This window comes from Ornithorhynchus anatinus, chromosome 12, assembly GCF_004115215.2.
Source record: "Ornithorhynchus anatinus isolate Pmale09 chromosome 12, mOrnAna1.pri.v4, whole genome shotgun sequence".
NCBI lineage: Eukaryota > Metazoa > Chordata > Mammalia > Monotremata > Ornithorhynchidae > Ornithorhynchus > Ornithorhynchus anatinus.
The window spans coordinates 3,463,146-3,483,790 of NC_041739.1; the positions used below are offsets into that span (position 1 = coordinate 3,463,146).

The 20,645-nt window shown below is 47.0% G+C and overlaps 1 long non-coding RNA gene across 1 annotated transcript in view; it reads right to left on the bottom strand.

Moving 5' to 3' along the window:
- Positions 1-20,645, bottom strand: part of LOC120638738 — a 396,554-nt gene that overhangs the window by 33,945 nt on the left and 341,964 nt on the right. The window lies entirely within an intron of this gene.

The window sequence follows — 20,645 nt, forward strand, 5'->3', positions numbered from 1 at the left end:
TGTGCCAGGCACTCTGCTAAGTGCTTGGGTGGATACAAGTTAATCGAAATGGACATAGTCCCACAAAGGGCTCACAGCCTTAATCCACATTTTACAGGTGAAGTAACGGAGGCACAGAGAAGGTAGATGTCTTACCCAAGGTCACACAGCAGGTATGTGGCGGAACAGTAATTAGAACCCAGGTCCTTCTGCTCCCAGATCAGTGATCTAACCAATTAGGCAACGCTGCTATTCTGTTTCTTCTTACAGACCACCACCTGCTTAGGCAATAACAAGGTAGCAAACGATCGTAGCGGCTAAGATGCGCGACGGCTCTTTACTACTCGTGCAAAACCACTGTGCAACCTCCTTACATCTTCAGGTACCAGAAAAAGTGAAAGATTTGCACACATGCCTTCAAAGTCCCACGATAAATGCCTTCCACCTGTACTGGACGGATACGGAAGTGTTATTTAAGGTGATCAATAATATTCATTGAGCACTCACTTTGTGCGGAGCACTATGTTTGGGAGAGTACATGGGGAGGAATGTGTGCGTTGTACTTCATTCAGTTGTATTTACTGCGCGCTTTCTGTGTGCAGGGCGCTGCACTAAGCACTTTTGCTTTTGACTCTCCATATGCTTAGTATAACCCCCAGTAGACTTGTCAATTCACTGTGGGCAGGGAATATGTCTGTTTATTATTATATCGTACTCACCCAAGCACTTACTACAGTGCTCTGCACCCAGTAAGTGCCCAATAAATCTGAATGAACGATTGAATGCCCCGCACAGAGTAAGTGCTCTATAAATATGATTGACTGATATAGTACAACAGAGTTGGCGAGGCAACATAGCCCCGTGGAAAGAGCCCAGGCCTGGAAGTCAGAGCATGTGGGTTCTAATCCTGGCTCTGCCGCATGGCTGTTGTGTGACGTTGGACAAGCCACTTCACTTCTCTGGGCCTCAGTTACCTCATCCTGAAAATGGGAATTAAGCCTGTGAGCCCCATGTGGGACTACCTGATTACCTTGTATCTACCCCAGTGTTTAGAACAGTGTTTGGCACATAGTAAGTGCCCAACAAATACCAGTATTATTATTATTATTATATGACAGAATGGAGCAAGGTGGCCCTTATCATGAGCTTGATACAAATATCTTACTGTATCAATAAGATCAATATCAAGAACAATAACCTAAAAACACCAATTCACCCAAAGGGTTTCCACAGATTCATGGATAAGATATCCATAATGGGTTACTAGAGCAAACTCTAGAGATGTAGAAGATGAATTTGTAATATTAGCCCATCTTTTTTTGTTTTGTTTTGTTTTGTTTAACGGTACTTGGTAAGCACTTACTACGTGCCGGGCACTGGACTAAACACCGGGGTAGTTACAAACTTATCAGTTGGACACAATCCATCTCGTGCATGGGATTCACGGTCCAAATCCCCATTTTACAAACGAGGTAACTGAGGCACAGAGAAATTAAGTGACTTGCCCGGTGTTAGACGGCAGAAGAGTGGCAGAGTCGAGATGAGAACCCAGATCCTTCTTATTTCCATTCATACTCTATCCACTTGGCCAGGATGCTCCTCAAGCCATCCCAAGCCGCAGAGAGTAATCATCATGTGATTTTTCCAAAGTTTCTGGTGCCCCCCCCATCAATCAGTGGTATCTACTTAGTGCTTACTCTGCACAGAACACTGTACTAAGCGCTTGGGACTAAGGAATTGGTAGACACATTTCCTGCCCACGATGCGCCTACAGTCTAAAGCAGTCTCAAGTTGGGAATTGCATATTATGGGCCACGTACTGTACTGATTTCAGATACAAAATAATCAGATAGGACACATTCGCTTCCCCCAACTATGTAAGGGGCTGGGAGGGAGAATAGGCATTTAACACCCATTTGACAGATGAGGAAATTGAGGGGCAGGGAAATGACTTGGCCAAGGTCACCTGATAAAAAAAAAATGGTGGAGCCAAGATTAGATCAAGTGTCCTCAGAATCTCATCCCTGTTTTCCTCCCATGATAGGCCGAAGGTAGTGACAACTTTTTTTAACCTTTTAAATTCACTTTCTCCCGGATAAAGGATTTGCTCTGTTAACATTTCCGTCTATCCCCCTGCTACAACAAAAAGATGTAACGTCTTCGGAAACCTCAGACAGATTTACAGAGTAAGATTCCATCTGAGAAATCGGGTCTAAACCACTGGACAAGCCTAACGCACTTCGTAGGGAAATGAGCATACCAAAAAAAGCAGAACGTCCGCACCTTTTATAAAAGCCTCGGGTCTAAAAGCGACAATTATTAGAAAGTATTTGGCAAAGCGCTATATGAATGCATACTAATCATGTAATTATAGTAACCAAAACATATTCTAGTCCATGGCCCATTCGTTTGAAAGCCACAGATTTGAAATATTTTTTCTTTCAATGCCACATTGGGGAGAAAAATATAGCAATTATTTTTGGACCTCTCTCTGCCTTGCTTAGATATTCAAATGAAAAGAAAACACAATCGGAAACAAGTATATGCTAAGGGCATCAAGCCCCTTCCATCATCTGTTACTGAAAAACCCGAGTGAACCATTTATTCTAATTTTTAATTGTAATGCTTTCTAAAGTTACCAAAGTGAACACCAATTTTCCACCTGGAGTGCATTTTTACAGAAAGCTGTAAACTTTTGAAAACAAATGTAATGAAAGTGTTTTGACCTTTCCTACTGCCAAACATCTATTCCACTCTAACTGTTAGTCAACAGCAGCAGGGGTTTTCTGAAATTGAACTCTAACCTGCTCTGTTCCCCTTCTCTCCACCTCCAGACAAAGCAAACCAGTAAGAAACGCATCCAGAGGATAGGCTGTTTTGAAGAAAGGAAGGAGCGCCTTTGGTTTCATTGCCTAGGAGAGGTGACCTTTAAAGGAGGAATGAGGAAAGCAAACGGCGTAAAATAATAATAATATTGATGATGATTGTGGTATTTAAGCGCTGTGTCCCAGGAACCGTCCTAAGAGCTGGGCTGGATGCAAGCACGTTAGGTTGGACACAGTCTCCGTCCCTCACAGGGCTCACAGTCTTATCCCCACTTTACAGATGAGGTAACTGAGGTGTAGATAAGTGAAGTGACTTAAGCCTACTTAAGCCTCGGGAGAGACAGACCAAGACAGAGACAGCCACGGCTCAAGACCGGGGGTAATGGTAGTATTGGGAAAATGCAGTAACGCTATAGTCGGGAGACCGAGGTTTCCTGCTGTGTGACCTTGGGCAAGTCAGCTGACTTCTCTGTGCTTCAGTTCCCTCATCGGCAAAATGGGGATTTAATACATTTTCTCCCTCCTCAGTGGACTGTGAGTCTCTTGGGGGACCTGCCCCAGCACTTAGAACCCTGCTTGGCACATGGTAAACGCTTAACAAGTAGCGCAGTTCATAACAACTCCACTTGCCTACTCTGTGACCACAGGCAAATCACCTAACCGCTCAGGACTTCACTTGGCTACTCTTTAAATGGGGATAAGATATATTAGTAATGATTAATAATAACTGTGGCATTTGTTAAGCACTTACTATGTACCAGACACCGTACTCTGTACTGAGGTGGATACGAGCGAATCGGGTTGGACAGGGTTTCTATCCCACATGAAACTCACTCTGTTAATCCCTATTTTACAGATGAGGCAGCCAAAGAACAGAGAAGTTAGACGACTTGCCCAAGGCCTCACGGCAGACAAGCGACAGAGCTGGGATTAGAACCCATGGCCTTCTGACTCTCAGGCCTGTGGCCTATCCACTATGCCATCCTGTTTCTCGCTATACCGTGCTGCATTTTTCCTTGCCTTAAAGCTGTGAACCCCTTGTAGGGCAGGAATTATATACAATATGGTCATCACCTACCTACCGCTATTGCTTGGCACAGTGTACATATTTAAATACAATTATCAATAATTGGAAAATAATTATCAATAATATTCAATGATTGATTTTATGGTGCGTTCCTTTTTTAACGGGTGTTTTAACATTTTCGCACATGGGTTCAGTTTGAGAAAAAGCAAGAACTAGACAGCAAATTTTCCTTAAATTGGGGTTTGGCAATTTAGCAACCCCTCTTGACTGTACCAACTCCGTTTTCCCGTACCCTCCCATATGCTCAGCAGGGTGTACTACATAAAGTAAATGCTCCATTCATTCATTCATTCAATCGTACTTATTGAGCACTTACTGGGTGCAGAGCACCGTAATCAGCGCTTGGAAAATCCAATTAAGCAACAAATAGAGACAATCCCTGCCCGCAACAGGCTCACAGCCTAGGAGGGGGGAGACAGACCTTAAAACAACTAAACTAACTGACTGAGTTCTAAGCGCTGAGATTGAAGCAGGTTGGACACAGTCCCTGTCCCGTGTGGGGCTCACAGTCCCAATCCCCATTTCGCAGTTGAGGGAACTGAAGCCCAGAGAAGTGAAGTGCCTTGCCCAAGGTCACACAGCAGACAAGTGACAGAGGCGGGATTAGAACCTATGACCTTCTGACTTCCAGGCCCACGCTCTATCCACTACACCGCGCCGCTTCCCAGTGCTGTCCACACAGTAAGTACTCACCGAATCCAATTAACTAATGCATCGACTGACTCGTCGTCATCGTCACCATCACCATCGATTCCATAGGATTTGTTTATTGAGCGCTTACTACGTGCAGAGCACTGTACTAAGCGCTTGGAATGTACAAATCGGTAACAGATGGAGACAGTCCCTGCCCTTTGACGGGCTCACGGTCTAATCGGGGGAATTAATTACAGTCTAATCAATGGTATTCATTGAGTGCTTACTGTGTGCACGGCACTGCACTCACTTAATCATATTTACTAAGAGCTTGCTGAGAACAGAACACTGTACTAAGCACTAGGGAGAGAACAACAGAGCAGTAAACAGACACATTTCCTGCCCACAGCGGGAAGCAGCGTGGCTCAGTGGAAAGAGCCTGGGCTTCCGAGTCAGAGGTCATGGGTTCGACTCGCGGCTCTGTCACTCGTCAGCTGCGTGACTGTGGGCAAGTCACTTAACTTCTCGGTGCCTCAGTTACCTCATCTGTAAAATGGAGATGAACTGTGAGCCTCACGTGGGACAATCTGATTACCCTGTATCTACCCCAGCGCTTAGAACGGTGCTCTGCACATAGTAAGCGCTTAACAAATACCAACAACAACAACAACAACAACAAAAAAACCACAGCAGGCATACAGCCTAGAGGAATAGCAGAGAAGCAGCGTGGCCCAGTGGATAGAGCACGGGCCTGGTCGTGGGTTCTCATCCCAGCTCCACCCCTTGTCTGCTGTGTGACCTTGAGCAAGTCGCTTCACTCTCCGTGCCTCAGTTAGCTCACCTGTAAAATGGGGCTAGAGACTGGGCATCTCACGTGGGCCGGGGACTCTATCCGATTTCATTTCTTAGTACAGTGCCTGGCACACGGTCAGTGCTAACCAGTAGAGAAAACTTAAAGGTGGCCTGGGAGCTGGAATTCTCCTCCAGCATTCCAGGATCCGACTGAAAATGAGGCAAACCGTCGTTTCTCAGAGACGGCCACGCAGGCCATATCACGGCACCGAAAGGAGCGGAACCATTTCGGGGACAGAATAATTTCCCGTCATTACCTCCGAACCCTAAAAGGAAATTATAAGAAATGGTTTCCGCAACCTATCCGCCGAGAAGGAGCCTCCTTCTACTTTCCGCACGAGCGGGGACGGGACTGGCAAGAGAGCTGCGTACCTCTCGATGTGCATTTCCGTCATGTCGTGGCAGGATGACCAACTTGGAGCTCGCAGCTGCTGCCATGAAAAGTCCGGGTGTAGTGATGAGAAGTCATAAAGGACTCATTCAAAAAATCAATGGGAATAGGTTGAAGGAAAGCAGAGGGGAAGCTGGACTGCCTGCCTTTTTTCCCTCCAAATCGCCATTAATTACTGAGCTTCAGAAGAGAGTTTCTACTACCGCTAATACTAATGATCACGATGGTATTTCTTAATGGCTTACTATGTGCCGAGCACTATTCTAAGCGCTGGGGCGGATACAAGGTAATCAGGTTGTCCCAGGTGGGGCTCACGGTCTTAATCCCCATGTTACAGATGCGGTCACTGAGGCACGGAAAAGCCCGCTCAAGGCCACACAGCAGACAAGTGGCGGAGCCAGGATTAGAACCCACACCCTCTGACCCGCGGGTCTTCCCGATGCACGGACTGCTCGTTGGGGGAAATGGAAAGGCCCGACAGAACTGACCCCCCCCCCATATCCCATCTTTCCAGTTACAATCTAAACAACTTTGTACCATCTCAGCATTTTTATGTCTATCCTTTTCGAGACGCTGAAAGGAATGGACGTATAGGGTCTTCAACCGAGAGTATTTATGAAGTGTCTGGAGTATGCAGAGCATTGGTCTAAGCACTGGGTTGAAAGCTCTTCCCACTAGATTTTAAGCACCTCGAGGGCAGAGTTCATGTCTACCAATTTTATTGCACTGAGCTGGCCCCAAAACCTGGGGTGAAGTGCTCAGTGCATGGTATGGGCTCAATAAATACCACCGATAGATTGATTTTATAAAACATTTGGAAGAGAACAACTGAAATCCGATCCCTACCCACAAGGAGTTGGCATCTAACCGGGTGACGGACACACTATAAACTACAGGTAGGAGGGAGAAGTGTTTTCAGAGCAGAATACTTTCCTAAAGATGGAGCACAGAGCTTTGCACGGTCAAAAAATACTATTGGTCGATGGAAGGCTCAAGAAAAGATATACCGTTCCTGCCCTCGGTGAACTTCTAATGTAATGCTAACAATTAGAGTTCTAACAACTCCAGGAGAGCTGGCCGTCTGCGGTTGACTCTCTCTCCCCTTCGCAAAGTGGTTAGGCCACGACTGACAGTATTTCTTGTGACTTCAGCCTGGGGAGGAGAAGAGGGGAAGGAGATGAAAAGAGAGGGCTAGAGGCAAGAGGGGCCAAAGGAGCTCGCTGAGCAGACGGATGTTATCGTCGAGAACTCCAGAGCGTGTGAAATCTCTTCAAAAGGAGTATCTGATTAGCTTCTGCAGATTGAGCGGGGATGTCGAGATCCCAGAACGGACCTCGGAGAGCGCGTCATTTTTTAGCCCTTAAGTGACTGCCACGCGGGAGTCTCAAGGTTCTAGATGTAAAATGGGATGTACGTCCTACCTGGGTCCTTTTGCGTTCAGAGGCGATGCCTCAATAAAGCAAGACAGGAATCTCCAATTCTGAAAAACCTCGCTACAAAGGAGCGACTGTCCTCCATTGGACCCAACGAGGTGTTTCTTAAACCTCACCGGAGTGAAGAATTCTGGATGTCTAGAAAGTCTGCCATTTTCCCCAGAGCATAACCATTTCTTCCCCGCTGTTAGGAGCACAAAAGAGGAGGAATGTGGAAACTTTGACAAAAGTCGTCTATGGAGAAGAAATCACCCCTTTTAATCCAGAAAGTAATTTATATGTAGGATTGCCTGGTGGGTAATGAAAAAAAAAATGGAAATGGCTGAAACAGAAATGATGACATCATTCAAGATTTAACAGAGGAAAAAGAATTTTAAAAAGGAGAAACCTTCAGTGGAGCAAATCCCTATTTCTCATTTCCTGTAATTCCAAATATCAGTTCCTGGAGGGAGGCGAGGAGAGGAAAAAGTGACTGACTGAAGAAGAATCACGTGTGGGGCAGCAAAAGAAGAAGCAACTGAACAACTGCACTGCATACACGAGCCTATTTGCATTATAAGTGAAATACTAATTTGAAGTCAAAGCACAAAAAAGTCACTAGGCGCTCTCCAGTACCTCGAGAAATTTGGAGTGAGGCGTGAGTCATCCCTGGAAAAATTCGTCTTGAGAGAAAGAGAGGGCCTTTTTGAGGAGGAGGAGATATAGGAGAGATCAGGACATGAATATTTCATTTATAACTTGCCATTTCACTCGTTATTGTATCTGTCCAGATGAAGTGAATCTGGTTCCCTATTTCCCCACTGTCTCTTTAGTAAAACTGAAAGTTTAAAGTACTGATAGATGCATCCTTATTAGACTATCCAAGATGGCTTTAGAACTAATTAATCAATTAGCAATGGATTTCCTGGGCTTGGAGTATTACTGCCCTGAAATGGAAGACTTCAAAAATAAAATATTTCATTCTCTATTTCTAGCAGCGCAAGACAAATATACGAGTAACGAGGAATAAAGTCCCACGTTATCGACAGAAAGAAATCAAATCTTCCGAGGGTCTTTTACTCATTTAGAAATCAACCACAGGACTGCTGAGAGCCATTGACAGAGTGGTGAAAGCAATAAAATAAATGCGGTATTTGGGACTCGCTGCGTTCCAAGCACTGTGCAAAGCGCTGGGGTTGTTACAAGATATTCAGGTTGGACAAAGTAATTTTTCCGGTGTTTGTTGAGCGTTTATTCTGTGCCAGGCACTGCACTAAGTGGCGGGGTAGTGTGGCTCAGTGGAAAGAGCCCAGGCCGGGGAGACAGAGGTCATGAGTTCATATCCCGGCCCTGCCACTTGTCAGCTGTGTGGCTGTGGGCAAGTCACTTCCCTTCTCTGGGCCTCAGTTCCCTCATCTGTAAAATGGGGATGAAGACTGTGAGCCTCACGTGGGACAACCTGGCTACCCTGTATCTACCCCAGCGCTTACAACAGTGCTCGGCACGTAGTAAGCGCTTAACAAATACCAACATTATCATTATTATTACACGCTAATCGGGTTGGACGCAGTCCCTGTCCCACACGGGGCTCACAGTCTCGATCCCCATTTCAAAGATGAGGTAACGGAGGTACAGAGAAATGATGTGATTTGCCCAGGGTTCCACGGCAGAAAAGTGGCAGAACTGAGATTGGAACCCAGGTCCTTCCGAGTCCCAGGCCCGGGCTCTATCCACTAGGCTACGCTGCTTCCCACTCCCAGGGGATGTGAAATAGAAAGATGTACGGATAGGCAGACAGGTGGAGGAAGCCAATTTTCCCAAAGAGTTGTCTATCTCCCCCTCTAGACTGTAAGCTCGTTGTTGACAGGGATTGTGTCTATCCACTCTGCTGCACTGGACTCTTCTAAGTGCTCAGTACAGTGCTCTGCACACAGTAAACACTCAAGAAGTACCACTGACCGATCGATCGACGGGTTTACGACCATTAATGGGCAGGCCTATGCCGTCTTCTAGACTGTGAGCCCGTTGTGGGCAGGGATCGTCTCTACCGCTCGCTGAATCGTACTTTCCAAGCGGTTAGTACGGAGCTCTGCACACAGTACGCGCTCAATAAATATGCTGCAATGAATGAATGAATGACCCGCTGCCTCACACGACGTGAACTGCATGGAGAGTTACCGATACAGGGGTGGGGGGGGAACTTCACCCCTGAAAACCACCCCCAGAGCGCGTTCTCAGACTCCCAGGTCCGCACTCATTCCACTAGACCGCAGTCCTTCTCTGCACTCGGAGTTCAATAATGATTATGGTATTTGTTTAGCGCTTACTCTGTGCTGAGCGCTGTTCTAAATGCCGGGGGAGATGTAGGATAACCACCTTATCCCACGTGGGGCTCACACTTTCAATCCCCATTTTACAGATGAGAGAACTGAGGCACAGAGAAGTTACGTGACTTGCCCAAGGTCACGCAGCAGACAAGTGGCGGGGTGGGATTAGAACCCGTGTCCTCTGACTCCCAAGCCTGTGCTCTTTGCATTATGCCAAGCTGCTTCAAGAGAAGCACCGTGTCCTCTAGACTGTGAGCTCGTTGTGGGCAGGGAACGTGCCTGTTCACTGTTACTCTCCTAAGCGCTTAGGCCAGTGCTTTGCACATAGGAAGCGCTCAATGAATACGATTGAATGCATGAGTCCAGAAGGACCTGGGTTCTAATCCCAGTCCCGCCACCTGCCCGCTGTGGGACCTTGGACAATCACTGACTTCCCCGTGCCTCAGTTACCTCATCGGTAAAATGGGGATTAAGACTGCGAGCGTCATGTGGGACAGGGACCGTGTCCGTGTTGATTAGCTCGCATCTACCCCAGCCCTTAAGACAGTGCTTAGCACAGAGTAAGCACTTAGAGAGACCATTAAAAGAAAAAAATGAGGAGAGACGAGAGCTCCTGCCCTCAATGGGCTTTACATGATAATAAGAATGATTTTGCTATTGGTTAAGCGCTTACTATATGCCAAGCACTGTTCTACGCGCTGGGGAGATAGAAGGTAATCAGGTTGTCCCACGTGGGGCTCACAGTCTCCATCCCCATTTTCCAGATGAGGTAACTGAGGCACGGAGAAGGGAAGTGACTTGCCCAGAGTCACACAGCTGATGTGGCAGAGCTCTAAGGGGGGAGTCAGGCAAAGAGACGTCATTTAACAATAGTTATAGCAGAGACGCATCCTGGCTATCCAGAATGTGGAAAAATAGCAGGGGGAGGGAGAGGAAGGTCTATTTTGAGGATGTGGAACCACATTTTTCTTCCAAGTATCCACTCACAACATGATAAGCAAATTGGTAGTGAGCTGTTCAATTTGCCAGCTGCCTTGTCTCTTTAAGCTGAACCCTGCTTCATTTTCTTTCGTGCACGCCATATGCCAGACACTGACTGCATCAGATAATGCCACAGAAATCGGAGTGCCCAAGGTGAAACAATTATAACAGCAAAACAGAACAGAAAAAAAAAAAAAGCTAAACAAATGGAAACCTATACGATCGCTTTTCTCACAAATGTTAAGCGTGGGGTTGTCTAGCAACGTATTAAGCCTGCAGGAAATGTCACCGTTTATTGGTGCATCGCACTTTCCCAAGCGCTCAGTACAGTGCTCTGCACGTGGTCAGCGTGGAATGGATAAGACTGAATGAATCACACAAAGAAGAAGGCAGGGTGGCCTAGTGGAAAGAGAACGGGCCCTCAGGGGCAGAGAACCTGGGTTCTAAACTCAGCTCTGCCAATCAGTTGCCGTGTGACCTCGGACAAGTCATTTCACTCCTCTGTGCCTCAGTTCCTTCATCTGAAACGTGCAAATTCAATACCTGTTCTCCCTCTTGATTATCTTGGGCTTAACGGAGTGCTTGGCCCATAGGAAATGCTTAACAAATACCATCATAATAATAGTAATTATGATGCTGCTGCTAATGTATTTATTTTTATCATAATAATCATTATTACGGATTGGGCATCCACTAGTTACACCGACAATTGTAAAAATATGGGAAATTGCAACTAAAAGAAGTGATACATCACTTATATATAGAGACCTTACATTTCAGTCAGTCCTAATAATAATAATGATAATAATGTTGGTATTTGTTAAGCGCTTACTATGTGCTTCTAAGCACTGTTCTAAGCGCTGGGGTAGACATAGAGGAATCAGGTCGTCCCACGTGAGGCTCACAGTCTTAATCCCCATTTTCCAGATGAGGTAACTGAGGCCCAGAGAAGTGAAGTGACTTGCCCACAGTCACACAGCTGACGAGTGGCAGAGCTGAGATTCGAACCCATGACCCCTGACTCCCAAGCCTGGGCTCTGACAGAGAATCCTGACAGAGAGTATCCACACTAATGTCTGGCTCTCCACCTCTAGACTATGCGCCAGGCACTGTACTAAGCGCTGGGAAGGATACAAGCAAAGCAGGTTGGACACAGACCCCGTCCCACAAGGGGCTCACAGTCTCAATCCCCATTTTACAGATGAGGGAACGGGAGCCCAGAGAAGCCAAGTGACTCACCCAAGGTCACATGACAGACAAGGGGCAGACCTGAGATTAGAACTCATAACCTTCTGATTCCCAGGCCCGTGCTCCATCCGCTAGGACACGCTGCTCATGGCCCCCGGGGAGCTCAAACAACAACTTCCAGTCCATTCAAGGGCGGTCCAGCGAACCCTTTGGCAAGTTTCCTATCTAGGAATTGAAGATTACTTCCTATGCTCAGAAAGATAGCACTATGAAAAAAAAAAAAAAAAAAACAACTTAATTGAAACTGCCCAGTTCTACTTGATTTGAACAAGTCTGTTTCTTCGAAGCAAACACCACAATTACAATTATCTAGTCTCTACGACTTTTAATTTTTCCCTGTTTCCCCGAATGGATTATTTATACCTTTGCCATTACTAAATAAATTGCATCGTTAGAAACGAGTGCCTCCCTCAATGACCTCAACACCAAAGAAAACCTTTAACGCAATAAGATAACGTAATTCTCTCTTCTTAATTAACCCAGAATTCCTCAGTTTTATGGTTTAGCTCGCTTATATTCCGAAGGTCTCCCAGATGGATAATAATAACGATAATGTTGGTATTTGTTAAGCGCTCACTACGTGCCGAGCACTGTCCTAAGTGCTGGGGTAGGTACGGGGTCATCGGGTTGTCCCACGTGAGGCTCACAGTCTTCATCCCCATTTCACAGATGAGGTAACTGCGGCACAGAGAAGTGAAGTGACTTGCCCGCAGTCGCACAGCTGACAAGTGGCAGAGTCGGGATTTGAACCCATGACCTCCGCCTCCCAAGCCCGTGCTCTTTCCGCCGAGCCGCACTGCACCACCTCTGTGTTAACGGCCCTAGATCTCCCTTACTAAGTATTTGTTAAGTGCTTACTATGTGCCAAACACTGGGGTAGATACAAGATAATCTGGTTCCCCTTGGGGCTCACAATCTAAGAAGGAAGGAGAAAGGTATCGAATCTCCATTTTGCAGATGAGGGAACTGAGGCACAGAGTAGCAGCGTGGCCCAGTGGAGAGGGCGGGAGCCTGGTGGTCAGAAGGACCTGGATTCTAATCTTGGCTCCGCCCCGTGTCCGCTGTGTGACCTCGGGAAAGTCACTTCACTTCTCTGTGCTTCAGTTACCTCATTGGTAAAATGAGGATTAAGACTGCACGCCCCATGTGGGACAGGGACTGTGTCCAACCTGCCAGTCTGCATACTGTAGTGCCTGGCACCTAGTAAGTGGTTAGCAAGCACCGGAAAACGAACAGAGACATTAGGTGTCTTGCCCGAGGTCACACAGCAGGAACGTGGCGGAGCCAGGAGGCAGAGCCGGGTCCTCGGACTCCCAGGCATATAATTTTTCTGCTGGGCCACACTGCTTCCCGAATGGACCATATCTATCTCAACTGAGGACCTGAAAGTTATGGAACGGTTGGATTTTTCCTTCCTCCAAGCCATCACGACGTGATCCAATTGCTAGTGTACGGAAGCGTGCCGGGCAGAACATCGTCAACATGAGGGACATAAAAAAAAAAATAATAATAATTCCACTCAAAAGGCGAATTCGTTCGATCCGAGTGTTGGTGGATTTCCTTGCTGATGCTGGTTTTGAAGTATCCGTTCCCCAAATACCACAGCACTGCACTGGAACCTCGAAATCCAATGGATGGACAGTAGAAGTAGGTTGAACAGGCGGAAAGACCACGGCCCTGGGAGTTCAGAAGACCCGGCTTCTAATTCTGGCTCGCCCAGCTGCCTGCCGCGTGACCCTGGGTAAGTCACTTCACTTCCTTAGGCCTCAATTTCCTCGCCTGTTAAAAGGTGGATTCTCCTGTTCTCTCATCCTGAGATTGGGAGTCCCGTGTGGAATAGGCCGCGGGCCCGGGGAGTCAGGAGGACCTGGGTTTTAATCATCCCGGCTCCACCGCTTGTCTGTTGTATGACCGTGGTCAAGTCACTTAGCTTCTCTGTGCCTCAATGACCTCATCTGTAAAATGGGGATAAAGACCGTGAGCCCTACGTGGGACAAGGGCTGTGTCCAATCTGACCAACTTGTAGCTACCCCAGTGCTTAGTAAAGGGCCGGGCATAAAGTAAGCGCTTAACAAATACCGATAAAAGAAAAAAAGAGAGAGATTGGGTCCGACCAGATCAACTCGTATTTAACCCAGTGCTTAGTGTAGTGCTTACCACAGAGTAAGCACTTAACAACTACCAAAGCGCTTAGTACAGTGCTTTGTACACAATAAGCACTCGATAAATAAATTGAATGAATGAATGAATGAAATACCACAATTATTTTTATTAGATGTTAGTAGTGACATCTAAAGCTCGATTTCCTAATTTTATCATCATAGAATTATAATTTTATAACTTATTTTCTAATCATACCTATTCTTTAACTAGTTAGAATAGTCAAATTCCTTGCCCTCCCATGAGGACAGATGGCCAGGCCTCCTTTCGCTTTTTTATTCTCAATTCATCTCAATTTTTCACGTAGTGTGTGTGCGCCGGACCCTCTGAGAATAACACATTCAGTTCGTGATGGAGTTTCTGTGGTTTCCCTGCGACGACAGGATGCCCGCCGAAAGTGAAATCCCGCCATTGTTTTAATTATCTCGTTAGGGATGCATCCGAATTCATCATTATCGATAGCCGTTTTCATAATGATTGTCTAATAGAAGCGTACTGTGTAAAATGAGAAGTGACATCGCATCCTCGTCGCTAATCATATAGCCGAAACTTCATCTGCTGGATTTTAAAAGCAGCATTATCCATAAAGTTAATTAGAATATCTGACTGCCATAAATCATGAGGCAACCCTGGGGCATATCCCGGGTATACAGATGAAATGCCAAACTGCTTTTGCGCTCCTGCTTCCATTTCAGAGGCCTTCGGTGGCAAGTATTCTGAGAAGCAGGGTGGCCTGATGGATAGAGCCCAGGTCTGGGAGTCAGAAGGACCTGGGTTCCAATCCCGCCTCCGCCACTCGTCTGCTGGGTGACCTCGGGCGAGTCATGTCTCCCCTTTTACCTCGGCTCCCTCTACCCCCCCCCCCCACTTCACCTCTCCGCAGCTAAACCCTCTTCTCCCCCCTTTCCCTCCGCTCCTCCCCCTCTCCCGTCCCCTCCCCTCGGCACCGTACTCGTCCGCTCGACTGTATAGATCTTCATTACCCTATTTATTTTGTTGATGAGATGTATATCGCCTTGATTCTATTGATTTGCTATTGTTTTAATAGGTTCATCTCCTCGATGCTACTTATCGCTATTGTTCTCGTCCGTCCGTCTCCCCCGATTAGACCGTGAGCCCGTCAAAGGGCAGGGACCGTCTCTATCTGGTACCGATTTGTCCGTTCCAAGAGCTCAGTACAGTGCTCTGCACGTAGTAAGCGCTCAGTAAATACTACTGAATGAATGAATGAATGTCTCTTCTCCGGACCTCACTTCCCTCATCTGTAAAATGAGGATTAAGACAGCGATTCCCACGTGGGAGCGGGGCTGTGTCCAACCCGATTTGCTTGTATCTACCCCAGTTCTTAGAGCGTCTGGCACATGGTATGCGTTTAACAGATACCACAGTTATAATTATTTTATCGTCATTATTGTGACTATTCATCTCTCAGGGTTGCATCTGGAGAGTTTCCAGTCCTCCACCAGTCTTGACCATGGGAGGGAGAGTCAAGCAGAGGCCTGTCCATTTCATTCCTAGCTTGAGCAGTGGCTAGCGAGCGGAAGGCCATCGGCTCCAAGTCAAACCTCCCCCGTGCTGGGCAGCGGTGGCACGGGAGAGAGTCGAGGGCAGAGAATCAGGTTTATTGCACGGAAGGAGGCAATGGGACACCGCTTCCGGATTTCTACCAAGAAAACTCTAAGGATCCACTACCAGAACGACTGCAGATGGGGACGGGGCCTTCTGGGAGAGATGTGTCCATGGCGTCGTTATGGGTCGGACATGACGGCAAAAGAGAACAACAATAATTATTATTTTCATTAGCACTCGGAGGCTAGCTCAAATCATCCAGGTAGGAGTAGGAACTGTAGGTGTAGGAACTCAACCCAAATCCTCATAAACCCTCCCAAGTCAATCCATCAGTGATATGTATTATTTGAATTTCAAACGGCATTTGCTAAGCATTAACCAGGCATTAAGCACCATATTAAGCACTGAACTAAATACCAGATGATTAGGTCAGACCCAACCTTTGTCCCACATGGGCCCTCACGGCCAAACGGAGAGAACGGTTACCGCATCCCCATTTTATAGATGAGGAAACTGAGAAACTGAGAAATTGAAGGATTTGTCCAAGGCCACGCAGCCAGCAACTGATGGATCTAGGATCAGAACTCAGGTGCCCCGACCCGAGGCCCATTCTTTTCCTACTAGGCCATGCTGTTTCTCTGAGAAACAACAGGCTCATTTCAAATTTGAACTCAGAACCTCTAGATCTGGGGAAGCCTAGGGCAGGCAGAGATGGCCATTCATTCATTCTGTCGTATTTACTGAGCGCTTACTGCGTGCAGAGCACTGTCCTAAGCGTTTGGAAAGTACAATTCATTCGATCGTATTTACTGAGTACTTACTGTGTGCAGAGCACTGTACTAAGCGTCTGGAAAGTACAATTCTGCAACCAATAGAGTCGATCCCTACTCAACAACGGGCTTACGGTCTAGAAATGGGGAGAGAGACAACAGAACAAAACAAAACACGTGAACAGGCACAGCCAGGATATCGTACACTTTCTGTGCTATAATTGCACGTGCTCAGAGAGGTCCCCCCAAGCAAAAAAATCCATAAATGGTCTAATGGCTTCCTGTATACTCCAAGCTAGCCCCTCCTTACCCTGAAAGGGCATTAGCTGCCAGCTCATCTCTTCAGTCGCGCGAATTAAACATCCACACCAAGCCATCTCCCCCTCCCCGGCCTCACTCGGCAAACGATTCCTCATTTCAGGGAGAAAGCTCAACATCCTGTTCCTCTTGAGAAAATGGTACACACGGAGTCATTTCAATAATGAATGAGTTCTCGGCGTTGGAGAGCTCCCGTCCCATTCGGGAAAATTCTTCCACTCTTTCAGGCAGCAGAACGGACTGGAGGAAGCTTAGGAAAGAAATACCGCGCCGTCTCCCGCGACATTCATCTTTGAACTTTGGCCTTTTCCTGCTTACTCTGCCAGCTCGATCTTGGATGAGAATCCAAAATGGTGCTCCACCTTCTTAAGTTACAGTGGAGATTTGACGGAGAAAAGTTTATATCGCTTTCCTCGTGGCCTACCGGGAATCTAGACTGAAAGCCCCGCTAGACTGTAAGCTCGCTGTGGGCCGGGAATGTGTCCGTTTATTGTTGTATTGTATTCTCCCCAGTGCTTAGTATAGGGTGCTGCGCACAGAAAGCACTCAGGAAATACGACTGAATGAACGAATCAATCAATCAATCAATCAGGTACGCAGCATGGCTCAGTGGAAAGAGCCCGGGCTTGAGTTCGAACCCCAGTTCTGCCACTTGTCCGCCGTGTGACCGTGGGCAAGTCCCTTACCTTCTCTGCGCCTCAGTTACCTCATCTGTAAAATGGGGGTTAAGACCGTGAGCCTCACGTGGGACAACCTGATGGCCCTGTATCTACCCCAGCGCTTAGAACAGTGCTCTGCACATAGTAAGTGCCTAATAAATACCAATATTAAAGTTTAACAAATTAACATATATAATATGTTAATATTATCTAAAATAGCATTTTATATAATAACATTATAACATTATGATTATTGAGTCCATCAGTAGAATTTCCTGAGTATCTGTTATGTCTGAAACCACTGAATTGCTATTACTGATCACTTGGAAGAGTACAGCTGCAGTAAAGTATGGATCCTGTGCTCTCAAAGACCTTACAATCCAATGGAGGAGACAGGCAGCCCGAAATGCATTTTTCTTAGTGCTTACTATGTGCCAAGCAGTCTACTAAGCTCTCGGTTAGATAAAAGCTAATCAGGTTGGACGCATTCCATGTCCCACATGGAGCTCACAGTCTTAATTCCCATTTTACAGATGAAACAGAGGAACAGAGAACGAAATGACTTGCACAGAGTCGGGATTAGAGAACAGGTCCTTCTGACTCCCAGGCCCGGGCTCTATCCACTGGGCCACACAGTGGAAGGAACAGAGTCTGGAGAGATGAGAAATTAATCATGAAAGGCCTCCTGGAGGACATGTGATCTCAGAAGGCCCTTGAAGATGGGGAGAGCAGTGGTCTGCTGGATATGAAGCGGGACGGAAATCCAGATTGGAAGGAGATTCTGAGCAAGAGGTTCACAGCTAGAGAAATGAGAATGAGGTCAGTGAGTAGTCTGGTGTGAGAGGAATGCCCGCGGGAGCCGGGATGCAGCGATAAAAAAAGAAGAGCGGAGGGTAGGAAGAAGGGGGAAGATTTAATACCTTAAGCGATGGAGAAGCCAGAATAGGTGATAATTACAACAAATTTGTAGATGCAAATTGCTCCCGATAAATAGCTCCGACTAAGAGCGATATCACAATATAGCACAGAAATAACTGATGGGGTTATTTTGCTGTGGTCTTTAGATTCAGATTCATCAGTGCAAGAGCGAGACTCTGTGAGAAAATTAGACACCTCTGCCAGCTGCGTGAATTCATTCGGGTCATTCCATTAAGGTTTGGATAACTGGAGCGGCGAGTATGATAGCGAGTGCCAGACAGGGTGAAAAAGTTCAGGAACCCTATACTTTCAAAATTTCCTCCCACCAAGAAGAATCCGCCATGAACTTTACCGATTCGGAAACAGATGCCGAATAATTTAGTATCGCGGGTTTACGAATCGTTATCGTCGAGGCGGTCAGTTGAATGTCTATTCTTTTTTGGTGTCTGTTAAGGGCTAACTATATGCCAGGCACTGCATTAAGTGCTGGGCAGAGACAAACTAAACAGTTTGGACCCAATCCATGTCCCACATGGGGCTCACAGTTTTAATCCCCATTTCGGAGATGAGGTAACTGGGACAAAGGGGGGGGGGGGCGGTTAAGTGATTTTTTTATGGTATTTGTTAAGCACTTACTATGTACCAGGCACTCTACTGTGGTCGATACAAACTTCTCGCACCCAAGGCCACACGGGAGACGAGTGGTGGAGCAAGGATTGGAGCCAAGTCCTCTGAGTTCCAGTCAGACTGACCGATTGATTCTCAGTCTTCTGAGTGTGGAGAAGTGTACTGAGCGCTCGAGAGACAAAACAGAAGCGGGACTCTCAATCATCGTCCTCTAAGGGCTTAAATTCCAGTCGGGTGGACAGAGAGATGGCAATCCTTTACAGCAGCGGGATTAAGACGATGAAGAAGGGGGCATCACAGGTATGTTAGAATGAACGAGATCAATAAATGATTGGCCATGCGCATGAATAGCCAAATACGAGAGGCAATTTTAGAAGTGCTCAGGATAGGGATGAACCGCTGCCTTTCTAAAAACAATAAAACACGGGGACAGTGGTAAAGATTTGGCTATCGGTCTTGTGATCTTTGGAATGAAGAGATTGGATTTCATTAAAATCATAAGCTGTGTATATGTCAGGGCTAAAAATAGGACACGTATGTTGACAGGCAAGCCCCTATAAAATTTATGAAGAGGCGCCAGTCCTAACGGAAATGGGAACATAACCGAGGAATTTATACTGGACCTTTAAAGACCCGTTTGTCCCAGGAGAGACTACGTGCCAGACACTGTACTGAGCACTGGACAGATAAAAGACAATCAGGTTGGACACAGTCCATGACCCACATTGGACTCACAGTCCTCAGCCCCATTTTACAGATGAGGTAACTGAGGCTCAGAGAAGTTAAGTGACTTGCCCAGTGACACACAGCAGACAAGTGGCAGACCTGATTTTTTTTTCTTAAAGGTATCTGTTAAGCGCGTACTACGTGTCAAATACCGTACTAAACACTAAGGAAGATACAAGATAATCAGGTTGAACACAATCCATGTTCCACCCTGGGCTCACAGTCCTTAATCCCCTTTTTACAGGGGAGGTAACTGAGGCACGGAGAAGTGAAGTGACTTGTCCAAGATCCGCCCTTTCCTCTCCACCCAAACGGCTACCTTACTATTACGGGCTCTCGTTATATCCCGGCTAGACTACTGTGTCAGCCTTCTCTCTGACCTCCCTTCCTCCTCTCTCGCCCCGCTCCGGTCTATTCTTCACTCCGCTGCCCGGCTCATCTTCCCGCAGAAACGGTCTGGGCATGTCACTCCCCTTCTTAAACAACTCCAGTGGTTGCCTATCGACCTCCGCTCCAAACAAAAACTCCTCACTCTAGGCTTCGAGGCTCTCCGTCACCTCGCCCCTTCCTACCTCTCCTCCCTTCTCTCTTTCTACCGCCCACCCCGCACGCTCCGCTCCTCCGCCGCCCGCCTCCTCGCCGTCCCTCGGTCTCGCCTATCCCGCCGTCGACCCCCGGGTCGCGTCCTCCCGCGGTCCCGGAACGCCCTCCCTCCTCACCTCCGCCAAACTGATTCTCTTTCCCTCTTCAAAACCTTACTTAAAAATCACCTCCTCCAAGAGGCCTTCCCAGACTGAGCTCCTCTTCCCCCTCTACTCCCTCTGCCATCCCCCCTTTACCTCTCCGCAGCTAAAGCCTCATTTTCCCCTTTTCCCTCCGCTCCTCCACCTCTCCCTTCCCATCCCCACGGCACTGTACCCGTCCGCTCAACTGTATATATTTTCGTTACCCTATTTATTTTGTTAATGAATTGTACATCGCCTTGATTCTATTTAGTTGCCATCGGTTTTTACGAGATGTTCTTCCCCTCGACGCTGTTTAGTGCCATTGTTCTCGTCCGTCCGTCTCCCCCGATCAGACCGTGAGCCCGTCAGACGGCAGGGACTGTCTCTATCTGTTGCCGACTTGTTCATCCCAAGCGCTTAGTACAGTGCTCTGCACAT